Here is a 13,303-nt window from a genome sequence, read left to right on the forward strand (position 1 = left end):
GTAACTATGCCAAAGATCATCCTGAAATTTAGAGGAAGTTTAGCTCTTCACTCTTCTTTTATCCTATTCTAAATCAATCCCAAACATGATCTTGAACCTTAACTGGATTTCAGCAACTTTCACCCAGTTTCACACTAAATATTGGCAATTCCCTGAAGGAAAATTATATTTTTTACTGCTTTCTATAAACCCACACATCTGAGAAGGAAGCTGGTATGAGGGAGTCTCTGTCTTCACTGAAGGTAAACAAGATGGTATGGTGGATGCTGGAGTGAAAAGGTTTGGTTGAGGTCTTGGGGTTTGAGCTGTTGTGTTATTGGTCAAGGCTACATCACACACAGTGAGGGCAGAAGGAAAGCTTGCAGATTGCAGAAGTGAATGCTGTCCATTCAGGTTAGGCTGCAGTTTTCTAACAGGTGGGTCTAGAGCTGGAATTAGGTTATGGGACAACACTGACTAAGTTTTATTCCTGCAGAGAGGAAGACTCTCACAGGAAGACTCTGAGTCACACCATGGTGTTCATGGAAACAAACTGTCATTTCATTCCAAAGTGGTAGGGTCACTGAACTACCACTGATTTTAGGACAGAAATAAAAACAAAGTATTAAGACAGAATTAAAAATAATAATAATAACAAAGAAATATTATAGGCAAAATATTATTACAGTCTGCTTCTTTGTGTTCTTTATCAGTCCCACTACAGTCCTGTGAGACACAGGGGTCTTGTACCCTTGGAGTTCGTTTTATTTTGCCAATAAGAACTCCATACCTTAAAAGTCAGCCTAATTTTTAATATATAAAACAAATTTTATTCATATACATCTAATGAATGTGCATTTTCCATTTACGCCAGAGGGGCCGTTTCTTCTTGGATTTCTTATGAGTCATATAAGCATAAAATCAATTGGCCCTGTAAATCAGCATGAAATAATCTGCCTTCAAGAAAACTAGCTGGAAGTATTTATGCATTAAGGACACTGTCCTCCAAACCATAAAACATCAGTCAAGCCCCCTTGCACAGGATCTGCTGAAATACAAGAGAATTCACTGCACAACTTGTAGAGAAACCTTCTTGCTTAGCAGACAAGGAGTGCTTAGTGATGCTATAAATCAACCTGACCTACACTATCCGTCTACCTGCTGTTCTGTTACATACCATAGATGAGGCTAGAACAGGGATGATAGAGGAAACTTGCCTGTGGGGTACTGTTCAACTGAGGCTATGAATTTCTCTTCAAAACCTTTTGTGCACTATAGGAAACAAAACAGTGTCAAAACAAACCTGAAGTCACTATCCTATCATTACACTCATTGTTTAATTTTAGCATATTCCCTGCTAACTTTTAGTTCCTATCAATTATCACTCTCAAAAAACTCAGACACAAACTCCCAGTTAATAAAAAAAAAAAAAAATAGATGACTTAAGGGTAAAAGAATTTAGCTCTGTATATGTAGGTTTTGCCATGTAAGTTAGCTTTTGGGATGAAATAGTCCCTGTCATTTGGATGCTTGTCTAATTTTTATTTGTTTCACAAAAAAAAAAAAAAAAAAAAAAAAAAAAAAAAAAAGCACTATTGAAATTTCCCTAGCTTTTATAAACAACTTACAGCTCAGCTCACAAAATAGCATGGATACAAGAAGACTTGGAAGCCCATGTATCACCTCTCTACCAGACACGAAGTTGAAGACACTTGAGATTCTTCCTGACTCCTGCCACCTTTGAGAAAGTTTTTCTAATCTCTTGCAAGACGTAGGACTGTTTCTTTTCTCTCCATTTGTAAACTGGTACAGCTGAGGTTTTTGCCAATGGGCATTACAAGTCTTTAACAGCCACTTAAATTGAACAGTTAGCTTTGCTTGGAATTGTAGTTTAACCCATCAGGCAACTAAGCACTACATAGCCATTCACTCACCCTCCCCACACCATACAGCAGGATGGTGTAGAGAATTGGAGAAAAAAGGGTTGAGAAAGTCAGTTCAATAGAACATAAAAGGGAGAATAATCATCATTAATAAACAACAACAATAATAATAAAGTGATACACAAAGCAAGTGATGCACAATGCAGTTTCTGACCACCCGCTGACAAATGCCCAGCCAGACCCTGAACAGCATCCTTCTCTTCCTACTCCCCACTTCCTCACTCCCCAGACAACTCCTCCCATATTTATTGTTCAGCATGACACTATATGGTATGGAACATCTCTTTGGTCAGTTTGGGTCAGCTGTCCTGGTTCTGTCCCCTCCCAGCTTCTGCTGCCTTTCCAGCCTCCACACTGTCAGGCAGAGCAAGAAGCTGAAAAGTCCCTGACTTTTTCAGTAAGTATTGTCCTGCAACAACTAAAACATCAGTGTGTTATCAGCATTATCTTCATCCTAAATCCAAAACACAGCACCATACCATCCTGAACAGTATCTCTGAGATTAGTGTGATAAACACAGGTCTATAGTTATTTTCTCTTTTCTTTCCCTTTAATGCATCCTGAATTGTCCTCACCCACCAAAAATGCCTAGGAGTTTGAATCTTCATAGTCTGACATTTCCAGAGTGACTTCTCTTACTAAAAGGCTAGGCTACAAAAAAATACAGCATTGCTAAAACAACTAACTTTTCTTCCTGTAGCAGAAAGAAAATACTTCTTTTGGAAAAGAAAAAAAAAAAAAAAAGATTATATATACACCTATGTTCAAGTGGAGGTCTGTGTTTTGGATTCGAAGGCACCAAATGCATCCACATCACTGAAGGGCATTGCAGAAACAGGCCTGTAATCAGTGCTTCCCAGCCAAACAAGGTGATGGGTTCATATCTGACTCTATGTTCACGTAAGTGTTCTGAAAGGGAGCTTGGGCAAGAAAAGTCACTTTCAAAGCTGTTGCCTTAAAGGCACATTAAGCAGTCCCAGCCCTTTTGTATCCCAGTCTCTATAGATCTTGATCAAGTTATTTATCAGATCTGGCCCCTATTTCCTTCAGAAAATCAGCAATATCCTCTCATACATAAATATCCCTTTTCCTTAAGGAGAAATAGGCAGACTGCCATGTGCTTGATAAAGCTTGTTAATTTCTACAATTAATAATAATAATAAACTGATGTAAGATTTATTTACTGTTCATTTTCATACTGAAAACAACCATCACTGCCTTTACATGAAAAGAGAAGGCCTCTGTTTTTTTTAATATCAGACTCCAAATACATAAAAATCACTTTCATACTGAGTTTTCATCTTTGCTTCATGGCAAATTAAAAATGCATTCTATTTAGATCTTTCATGGTGGCAGATTTATGCAGTAGAATCACTGAGGCAATAGATTCAGATTTTCACCCTTCTTGTATGCAGAATCTTTCATATAAATGTAACTAGAACAGAACGCAAAATCTATGAAATTCACTAAAATATATATGAAACCAGGTAGAGATCAATGTTTGCATCTCAGTAAGTTTGGTTGCTACGGTGTAACAAAACAGCACTGTTTCATAAAATGGAAGGAAGCAATCTTGTAATACAATGAAAAGAAGAAGTGTCATGTGGCCTATTCTATTAAAATAGGACATTGTTTTATTTACAGCATCAAAATTAAATTAAACTGGCTGTTTTTTGCTGTTATTCGTTTGCATTTCAATTTTTCAAAGCCTTCACTTTTTCAGTTTCAGCATTGCTACTGAAGAAGACTAACGTGGCTGCTTATTTCAGCCTTTCTTTAATTTTCTGCTGATAGATTTTCAATGGAGCTCCATTTTTTTTGCAAGTGAAAGTAAATTACCCCATACTTTCCTCATCCTTTTTTTGTGCTACAGCATCGATCATACTGAAGGCAACACCTTTTCTTAGTATTATTTTTGTAATGCCCATTGAGCAACAATACCAATTCATTCATGTTTGTGGACCTAAAGAAGATGAATAAGTAGTTAACTTTCTGAGCAATGCTAACTAGGCTCTGCATATGAGCACCAACAATAACTTACATAATTTTCAATATTTAAGGTTTAATTCCTTTCCCTAGACTATAAATATGAATACTCCACTATTGAATCATCTTGAATCTGACTTTCACAATGTAAATTCTAGAAGTTTGTTCTTTTGCTGAAAACGGAACACTTTGTGGGAGAAAAATAAAAATCAGTTTGGACAGATTTTTGATAAGGCTGTTTGAAACTTATATAGCTCCCTACTAGCCCACCAACTTAGCTCCTCGACAGCCTACTGAGTCAAAGCCCTTCAACTGTGGAAATGATGGTCATGACATCCCGCCCGTTCTTTATGTTGTCAGCCATGTAGATGAAACCTCCCACCACAGGCAGTCTCATCAAGCTAACTTGGTGACAACTTTCACTGTTTTCAGTCTTTGGAAGAAAAAAGTAAAATCACTGAGGTTTCACCAGGGCTTCCACAAAGCAACTAAGAGGCAAGCTGGAGAATCTCAGAGCATGTTTCAGAAATGACATACACATACAGAATTAAATGAGTGCTAAAAATCCCTTGTAAATGATTAACGTCAGAAAGGGACTACAAAAGATTTTGAAAACAAGGGGCACGTGCAAACTAAGAATTGGTAAATCCTGACAACTCTGGCAAGTTCTCTCATATCAGTGGATTTTCTTGAAATCAAAAGAATTTTGGCATCTACAAAAATCAGTACTTATGTGCATCTTTTTAACTTTCCCATTCCAAATAGGTCTCTGAAAGATTAACTGTTTCTTTAACTTGCTTTTGTATCAAGAAAGAAAAAAAAAATGAAGATGACAGGAATGTATATATTTAAGTATTCCTCGACACAAAAAAGTCCTCTTCCTGCAGCGTTGACCAAAGACAATCACATCTTAGAGTTCTCCAGTCTCCACCTTTCAGTTGCAGGGTCCCTTCATCCTGCATGGATGGTTCATCTTGTATTTTCTTGGAGGGTGAGGTTATTGCAGTAATTTTTACAGGGACAATGTAGCTTTTCACTGATGTGCTTTTATTTTCATTTCTTTACTTTTAGAAGTGACAAATCAAGGATCAGGAAAAGAAAATAGGAAAGGACATAATTTTTTTTTTCCTCTCCTGAAGGAATTCAAATTTCTGCAAACTACATACCATATTATAAGAAACTGAAGACTGGATAAGACTGAATTATGGAAACCCTACACTTATATCAATGAAAGCAAAATCACAATCAACCTACACTGCATTAAGTCAGGGAAAATACAAAAGTATTGATTTTCATTGGATGAGCCACAACAGGGGCTATTCTCTTACTTCCCATATAAGGATATGGAGGTAATGACAAAAAAAAAAAAAAAAAATCACACTCCGGTATCAGTTATGGATCTAGAGGACTGGAAGTTAACCATCCAGGACAGCTGACCCTGTCTGACCAAAAGGATGTCCCACATCATATGGCATTATGCTTGGGAATAAAAACTGGGGAAAAGGAGGAGGAGGGGAAATAGAGTGATGATGTTTGTCTTCCCAAGAAACCATTACACGTGATGGGCCCTGCTTTCCTGGCAGTGCCTGGACTGCTGATGGGAAGCAGTGAATTAATTCCTTGTTTTGTTTGTATGTACAGCTTTTGCGTTACCTAGTAAATTCTCTTTTTCTCAACCTTTAATTTCTCACACTTTTACCTTCCTGATTCTCTCCTCAGTCCCACTGTGAGAGGAGTGAGTGAGTTTCTGTGTGGTGCTGAGCTGCCTTCTGGGATTAAAGCACAACAAATGGATAAGGGAAAAAATAAATAAATAACATCAACCACCTGTGAACATGCTGAACCTAAGGACTCTTCTAAAGTATTAACCTTAAAGGTAGAGTGTAGTTTCTGTAAATCCACCAGATATACTGTATTTCTACTCTCCTGTAAAAGCCCTGTATGCTTCTGAACTGAGAGTTCAACACAATTACTGATCAAGTATTTCAGTTACGTAGAGAAAAGCAGGAAGGGTTTTTTTTTTTACTGGAGTAGAGATCCAGAAAATTATATACTCAGTTTAAACCAAAGATTCCTGAAACATGCATTTTTTTCTCTTGTTCCACAACTTTATCAGATTTTTTTTGACACAGATTAAACAATTGTCATAACCTTCAGACACTGCAATCTCAAATGAAAGAAACCTCTCTTTCTCCAAGCACTGGTTAACCAAGCAAAGCCTGCATTCTCCTTCTGTGCCTTAACCCTCTGTGTATTACTCCCAGAAGCTGTTGTATACGAGCCATTTAGACTGGTATCCGTTTGTCAGAACCATCTTCTTAATGGTTTCCTAGTGCCTTTGCCTAAATAGATAGCTCTTACTGATAAATGATAACATTATGTTATATACACTTAACAGAACCGGTGAGATATAACTGAGCCCATCATGAAAGTGCTAAGCAGTGATAAAAGTTTTTTGAAGCTGATTTGCAAGGAAAAGAGATTGTGTATAGCCGGTCTCAGAAAATACACAAGTCTTCATAAAACATTCAGGAAATTTTAATGGAGACATATCAGAAAGGTGAGCCCATAAAGGTACTCATTGTCTATTCTCAGATGACATAATAGAATCATAGAATGTCTTGAAAGGGAACTTAAAGATCATTTAGTTCCTGGGCAGAAATACCATCCACTACATCTGGTGGTAATACTCTCTGAATGTTATTGATAATTAAGCTTTTTTTCAGCCAATACTCTTCCTTTAAGAGTACATCTCTTTGTGATATATTTCCACAAACAAAGACAGAAATGTCAGATCATTTTTTAAATATAAAACAGAAAACTGAGGAAATCAGTTCATGTGAATACAACTAAACAAACATACATGCACATATGCATATACAAAGCTGAAAAAGGTACCTTTATAGCAAATACATAATTCATCCCCTGTCAGGTAATAGATGGCAAAAAGTTGGTTCCTGACACTTACTTTAACAATCTCATGGTAAATTTTTAACTCACAAAATATCATTTAAAAAAAAAAAAAGTTCATAATTCAGGATAAGGTGATACTTCCATGTGTTTGGGGTTTCTTACATTTTAAAAACTTGGAGTAAATCAGTTTGTCCTTCTCTTTGTCTTACCAATTTACAGAAGGCTGTTTTATGCACCGTATCTCTTTTGAAATCTCCAATCTCTTTCTTTTTTCTTTCCTCTAAATTCATTAGTTTTATAGTAAGAAAGGTATATGACGACATCTGAAAATTCCAGAAGAATCTTTTGTTCCCCCCCAAAAAAATTCCTAAAGACACTAAAACATTTCATTTGAATTACTGCTGACCTTAGTGACATCTACATAAAACAAACATTTTCCAACTAAAAAATCTGCAATTTTCCCAAAGAAACATGTTTATTTTTCCTTCTCTATATTTCTCAAGGCTCTAAAAACTGTTTTAAGGTGTGTCCACAACTGGTATATAACAATAATATAGAAGTAAATTTAATTCACAGAATACACTCCATAGGAAAATCTGTATTTACTTACATCCTTTTCCTTACAAAAATAGGATCTGAATTGTTTTGTTTTTGTGATATTTTTATTTAAAAATCAACGTAGCATTTAAGTCACCAGCTACTGGGGAATTCTAAGCAAAGGAAAAACACACGAGGACTGCATTATTTTCTTTTACCCAGAATCTACTTCCGTTTTCTTTTACACTGGGCACTCAACAGATTAGAAAACACCATCAGTGTCATCTAGAATCTTAAAGCTGTATCATTGGACCTGCGTCTTTATTAAAGTATATTTAGGTGAGTTTCCTACTGTGACAACTTTCTTCTTTTGCCAGTATTAAAATAATCAAATGAAAACAAAGCTGGCACCAGCCAATTTAGGAAATTCCTAAATTCCTTTCACATCCTTTGCATCAGCTTCCACCTGTCACAGAAAATAACCTTATCAAAGAGAGACAAGAAAGAAAAATTTTGCTCAGTAATATGGTACAGATAACAGCAAATAACATGGGGGTGGGAGGGAAACTATGAGGTCAGACCAGATTGCTTAGGTCTTCCCTCTACAAATTGACTCCTCCTCATGCATTTCTCTCCAGCAGGTCAGAGAAGAGGTAAGGGTAAGATCATTTATGGTATTGTCCTTTTGGGCAAAAGCATAAGAAATTTCTGCAGTAGCTCTGCCTTGCCATCACATGATGCAGGGTGGGGGACCCAGATATCTGCATCACAGCAGTCAATGGCACAAAAAGTTCTCAGGTAATATCCTGAAAACAGAGCACTGTATGTCTCGCTTTGATGTGATACCTGTTCTTCAGGGAGAAGGACTGGAAGCCAGTTTCCAAACTGCAAGCAGTAGAACTGAGAACAAACTGAGGGCAAATAGAACTGAAGGCAAATCACTGGATTTTGGACACCATTTCTGTTTATAACTTCTCAGAACATATAGCCCTCTGTCCCTAGTGAATTGGGAATCCAGTGTAGAAACAAGAGATTGTGGATTAGGGAAGAGTTCACAGCTCATCAAGGCCATCTTCCTTCATCTACCAGGCAACAGCACACTTTGAACAGAGAAATAATTTCTTTAAAACTTTCTCATTCTTGTCTGTCCTCATGTGTGCAGATCCTTCCCTGGCACTTTAACTTAGACATACAGTGACAGAGACAGTACTCCTCTTCTATTTATGCTCCCTAAAGATAACTTTTCTGAGTTTCTTAGGTCTTCCTCTCTTGTGTAACAAATCCTTGTCTCATACTAGGATCATATTACAGGGACAGCACATTTAAATATTATATCATTAAGACTACAGAGAGATCTGTAACATTATATTTGAGTGGCTATGACTCTTGAAACTGGGGACCCTTCAGAATGCTTTAAACCAAGAGATGGTAGTTTAAATATAAAATAGCTAATTCAGGCAACAAAGTAAGATCTTATGGTCTGTATTTCTACTGGAAAAAGCCATGGATTCCAAACATAAGCAAGATAACAGTTCAAGAGATCAAAAAAAAAGTAGAAGAAAATTTAAAAACATGACTTCAAATTGAATACTGGAAGATAAGCAGCCTCAATATTGTTTCCAAGAGAGCAAGGGAAAGAGAAAATGCAATGAGATGTGCTGACTTCAGGCAATAGCATTCATTAATAACATTCATTTTAGTTTGCAAAAACTATAGTATTATACGTACAGGTAGGCATCAAATGTAAAAATAAATAAGTTTTGCAAAGGGGCAGAGGTAAAATACAGTATAGCAAAACTAAAAGTAACAGGAAATAACATTCAAAGTATAGCAAATTTTAAATCAATGATTGGAAGAGAAAGATTTCCATGGAAGTATAGGAGCACTACATTATACACTACATTAGAGCTATATTTTGTAATAATAAAAGAAGGCCTGTAACAGACAGAAAATAAGTTATAGCAAGGAATATGCTTGCAAGTGACTGTCAGCTTTCACATTCTAGGTAAATTCCTAGGCACTGCCTAAGACGTTGCCATGTTTTGCTGTACAGAATTCATCTCTATTGTTGCAAGAGTCCAGATACAGTAGCTCTGGTAGAATCTACAAAAAGCTGTAAAACTTAATCAAATCTCATATATTTTAGAAAGTTTGAAACTATTCCCAAGGCAGTCATACTCCCAAAGTGAAACATTATCAATTTGTGGCCTAGACAGAGAACAGCCCTCCTTGCAGGGATGTTCTTTCCTCTGCCATAATTCATAAGCACTGAACACCTCTAGAACAAGACACTGCACTAGATCACAGGTTTGCTATGAAACAGTAAGGAGGAAGATTGCTGATTTTAGAACAGTTAATATTTATGGTAAACACAACATATTTCATGAATCGTCTTCGTAAAAATGCTATGCCTATACCACTTTTGTCAAAAGGAGTTTTGCTCTGTAGCAGTCTCTGTGAGCTCAGTGACCCCACAATCACACAAGCATCAATATAGAACAAAAGGCAGAACTTTAAGCATTGCCCACCCAAAAGCATACTTAAACAGACTGAAACGTTCAGCTTTCAGGGTCCCACTTCAGTGTCCATCATGGTAATAACAAGACTGATACAAGCCTCTTAGAGTTTTGCAGTAGGAATGTCAAGTTAGGATTCCAAGCCTGAGAAAATAATTTCTGCCTCTGGCATATCCATGAAAAGTACCTTATCATCATTTGGCCCATTGAATCGGTTTATTATTTTACAGAAACCATTTACTCCTAATAGTAATACCTCATCATTGATATTATTATCTGCTTCAGGAGCACAGTATGGCTTGTTTTTAGACCTGATTGCTCAATGTGGCTTGAAGGAAAATCTCTCCATGTTTTTAATTTGATTGAACTGTTCTTTATCTTTGAGAAGACAGCTGAAAATGAAATATGCTATGTCTCCCAGAAACTGCTTGTGCTATTATCTTGTACTTATATTACCTACTTGGTTGTTTTTTTCTTTCAGATTGAAGTGTTAATTTTTATAGACTGTGATCTGAGCATTAGTACCTTAATAAATCAACAAGAAAGGAAGCCATGGAAAAAAGACAAAGGGCTCCTCAGAAAATGGAAAGAAACAAAAACAGCTCTCCTTACAGATGGCCTTTAAAGCGAATGAGCAGTTGAGACTGTCCCTGCTCAGAGGTGCCACAGCATAAAAATATATTGAGTGAAAACAAGTAAGAAGGGTCATACTGTGCCCTCAGATGCACTCACAGGACTCCCATTGACTTCAATCAGAGCCATATGCCAAAATCTTATGGCAGAATTTAACCCTAAGCAACCTTTTAAGCAGCAGACCAAACCATGGTTTCAGATACACATATGCAGTTCCCAGAAGAGCAAGAGGTTGGAAGCATTTTGTGTTTCTCACTTACTTTCCAGCCCTGCTTTTCTTCACCAGGGTCCTCTTGTTGGCTTAGGTCAGAAGTTTGTACACAGACTGCATTTTCAGACTGTTTGCTACAGCTCAGACCTGTATCACTTGCCCCACAAAACAATCAGCAGTACACAAAAATGCTTTCAATTATATGAAAAAACACAACCACACTTCTGACAGATCTGTCACGCTTTTCATAGCTATGTCAAAAACAAGCAAATCCATGGTAAAAGAAAAAATACCCCAGGTACCACATAGCAGGTGAATGTGATTGAGGAGATTGAAATTAGCATAAACAAAGTTTATTCTTTAAAAATATATTTTTCTTGTAATTCAGTATGACTTGTTTGAACAAGGAGATTTCAACTTTTAAATAGAACATCCTAGAAATTTAATTCCACTCATCCGTTTTTAGTATGCAAGCCTAAAAAATTCACTCTACTTATGTTTTTATATATATTTATAGACATTTATATATATATATGTAATTTATATATACTATATAAGAATATGTATATACATTATTCAAAAAGTTTGAACATGCTACCTGCAATTTTTCAGCTGACTAAACATGACAGTCTGTCCTGTGCCAAAACAAATAAACAAACAAAACTAGAAAAAAAAATACATACAGAGTGCTAAGCAAATAAATGTATTGGCTATGCAGCATCTACCCAGTTTCATACTTGTACATTGAAGATAAATTTATAAAACCAAATGTGAATAGTTATCAGCATTCCTCAGAAGCTTTTACTATCACAGCAATATCTGTGCAGCTCAAAATACCTTTTGAGCACAGGTCACGCATGTTTGTAATAAGTGCCAGGTTATAACAAGATTACAGACATACCATGAAAGGTGCTGGGAAAGTCAACCTCTGGTCTCACCAGGCACATGCCTTGAATAGTCTCCATGGCTGTGGGAAAGTCAACCTCTGGTCTCACCAGGCGCATGCCTTAAATAGTCTCCATGGCTGTGGGACAGTAGAGAAAGATTTGTGGAGCTGTAAGAGTCAGCTCAGACCTGTGATGGGAAAAGTTTTAATAGGTTAAGGATTCCTGTAAACACAATCATTTCAGACAGACAGCAGAAGGAGCAGGTGCTAGCTGATTACTTCTTTCCAGGTGCATTGACCAGTTCATTGATGATCTTCTCAAAAGAGCTAATAGATTTATTTGTTTTTCAAAATGTTACACACACACCAACTTATGCATGCATTTTACACCATTTGATCTGCAGCTTTTCCATCTGTCTGAGTTGTGCACTGACAGTGCACATGTGTTTATTTGTTCCTCAATTCATAATGAAACTATATTTAGGAGCTGGAAATCACTAAGCATGCAGGTGGCATGTAATCCATGGAACCAGTGAACAGATGTGCGAGTTAAGTACTCAGGATCATGTCATGATTCATTATTTGAAGATAAGCTGATATTGCACAGTTTTATGAATATGGCCACATATAAAGCACTTAGCTTCAAAATAACTATATTTTCTTTATTTATCTCCAAGCAAAATTAATTGTTCTACTGTAAAACATTTTTATGCCTATAACAGAAATTATCCACTTCAAAACATCATGAATTATCTTATTTCCAATTTCCCTATTTGTCCATAGACATAAATTCAGATGAGTCCTGTAACCTTATAAGTTTAGCTTAGGATTTTTTTCATTTTTCTTTAATAATAATAAATAAAAATAATAAGAAGAAGAAAAAAAAAAAAAACACAGATATAGATGCCAAGAAATTCAGTGAGAAGGTACTGCCCTTTGAAAGTATGAAAAAATATATGCTATGTTTTCTCCATTTTTTGCCATTTAATATAGTCTTTTCTAGGCAGGAAGTAATGAGTCAAAAAAAATAATTTATCATAGTTACTGAAGATACATTTAATCAAACAAAGTAATTTATCAGTAAGCCTTGCTGAATTACATACAGACATATAATGTTTGAGATGTTGTATGCAGTTTACAAAATGTTAGCTTTCAGAAATCTAATACTGACCTACTCGGAATTCTTTCTTGGATAGAATTTTTAAACAGAAACAAATACCATATCATTCTAGCCTTCTAGATAGCATTCTATAAAACCTCAGATTTATAAAAAAAAATCATCTTATCATCACTTAGATATTCAAATAATACTTTTATATTAATCAAACAGTCAGTAACAGTTTTTGTAGAGCTAATACAGTAGTGAAAAACCCAGCAAGGAAAATGTTCACATACACACACACACACACAAAAAAAAAAAAAAAAAAAAAAAAAAAAAAAAAAAAGTTCAGAAACTTGTAAAGTTTTCATTTACCCCTTTCATCATTTTTTTATACAAATTGTTTCTGTCACTGTGATTTATACCTATATTAGCTCACAGTAAAATTATATCTGCTGTGTTGCCATCTAACATCTTAGCTACTATGCCACGTCAACAGCCTGGGCAGGTTGAGCACAGAATCCAGGCACCATAATTCAAAGCCGAGGAGTACAATGAGCTCTCTCTGACCTTAGATGCATATTCCCTTTTTTGACACCT

The 13,303-nt window shown here is 36.0% G+C and overlaps 1 long non-coding RNA gene across 1 annotated transcript in view; it reads right to left on the reverse strand.

The window, feature by feature from the left end:
- Nucleotides 1-11,923, reverse strand: part of LOC119716229 (uncharacterized) — a 30,280-nt gene extending 18,357 nt beyond the window's left edge. Inside the window, exon 1 of the long non-coding RNA XR_005264003.2 lies at nt 11,620-11,923. This is a non-coding gene — a long non-coding RNA (uncharacterized lncRNA). The remainder of the gene's footprint in view (nt 1-11,619) is intronic.
- Nucleotides 11,924-13,303: the final 1,380 nt, after the last annotated feature.

This window comes from Anas platyrhynchos, chromosome 2 (genome assembly GCF_047663525.1).
Source record: "Anas platyrhynchos isolate ZD024472 breed Pekin duck chromosome 2, IASCAAS_PekinDuck_T2T, whole genome shotgun sequence".
In the NCBI taxonomy this organism is placed as follows: Eukaryota; Metazoa; Chordata; class Aves; order Anseriformes; family Anatidae; genus Anas; species Anas platyrhynchos.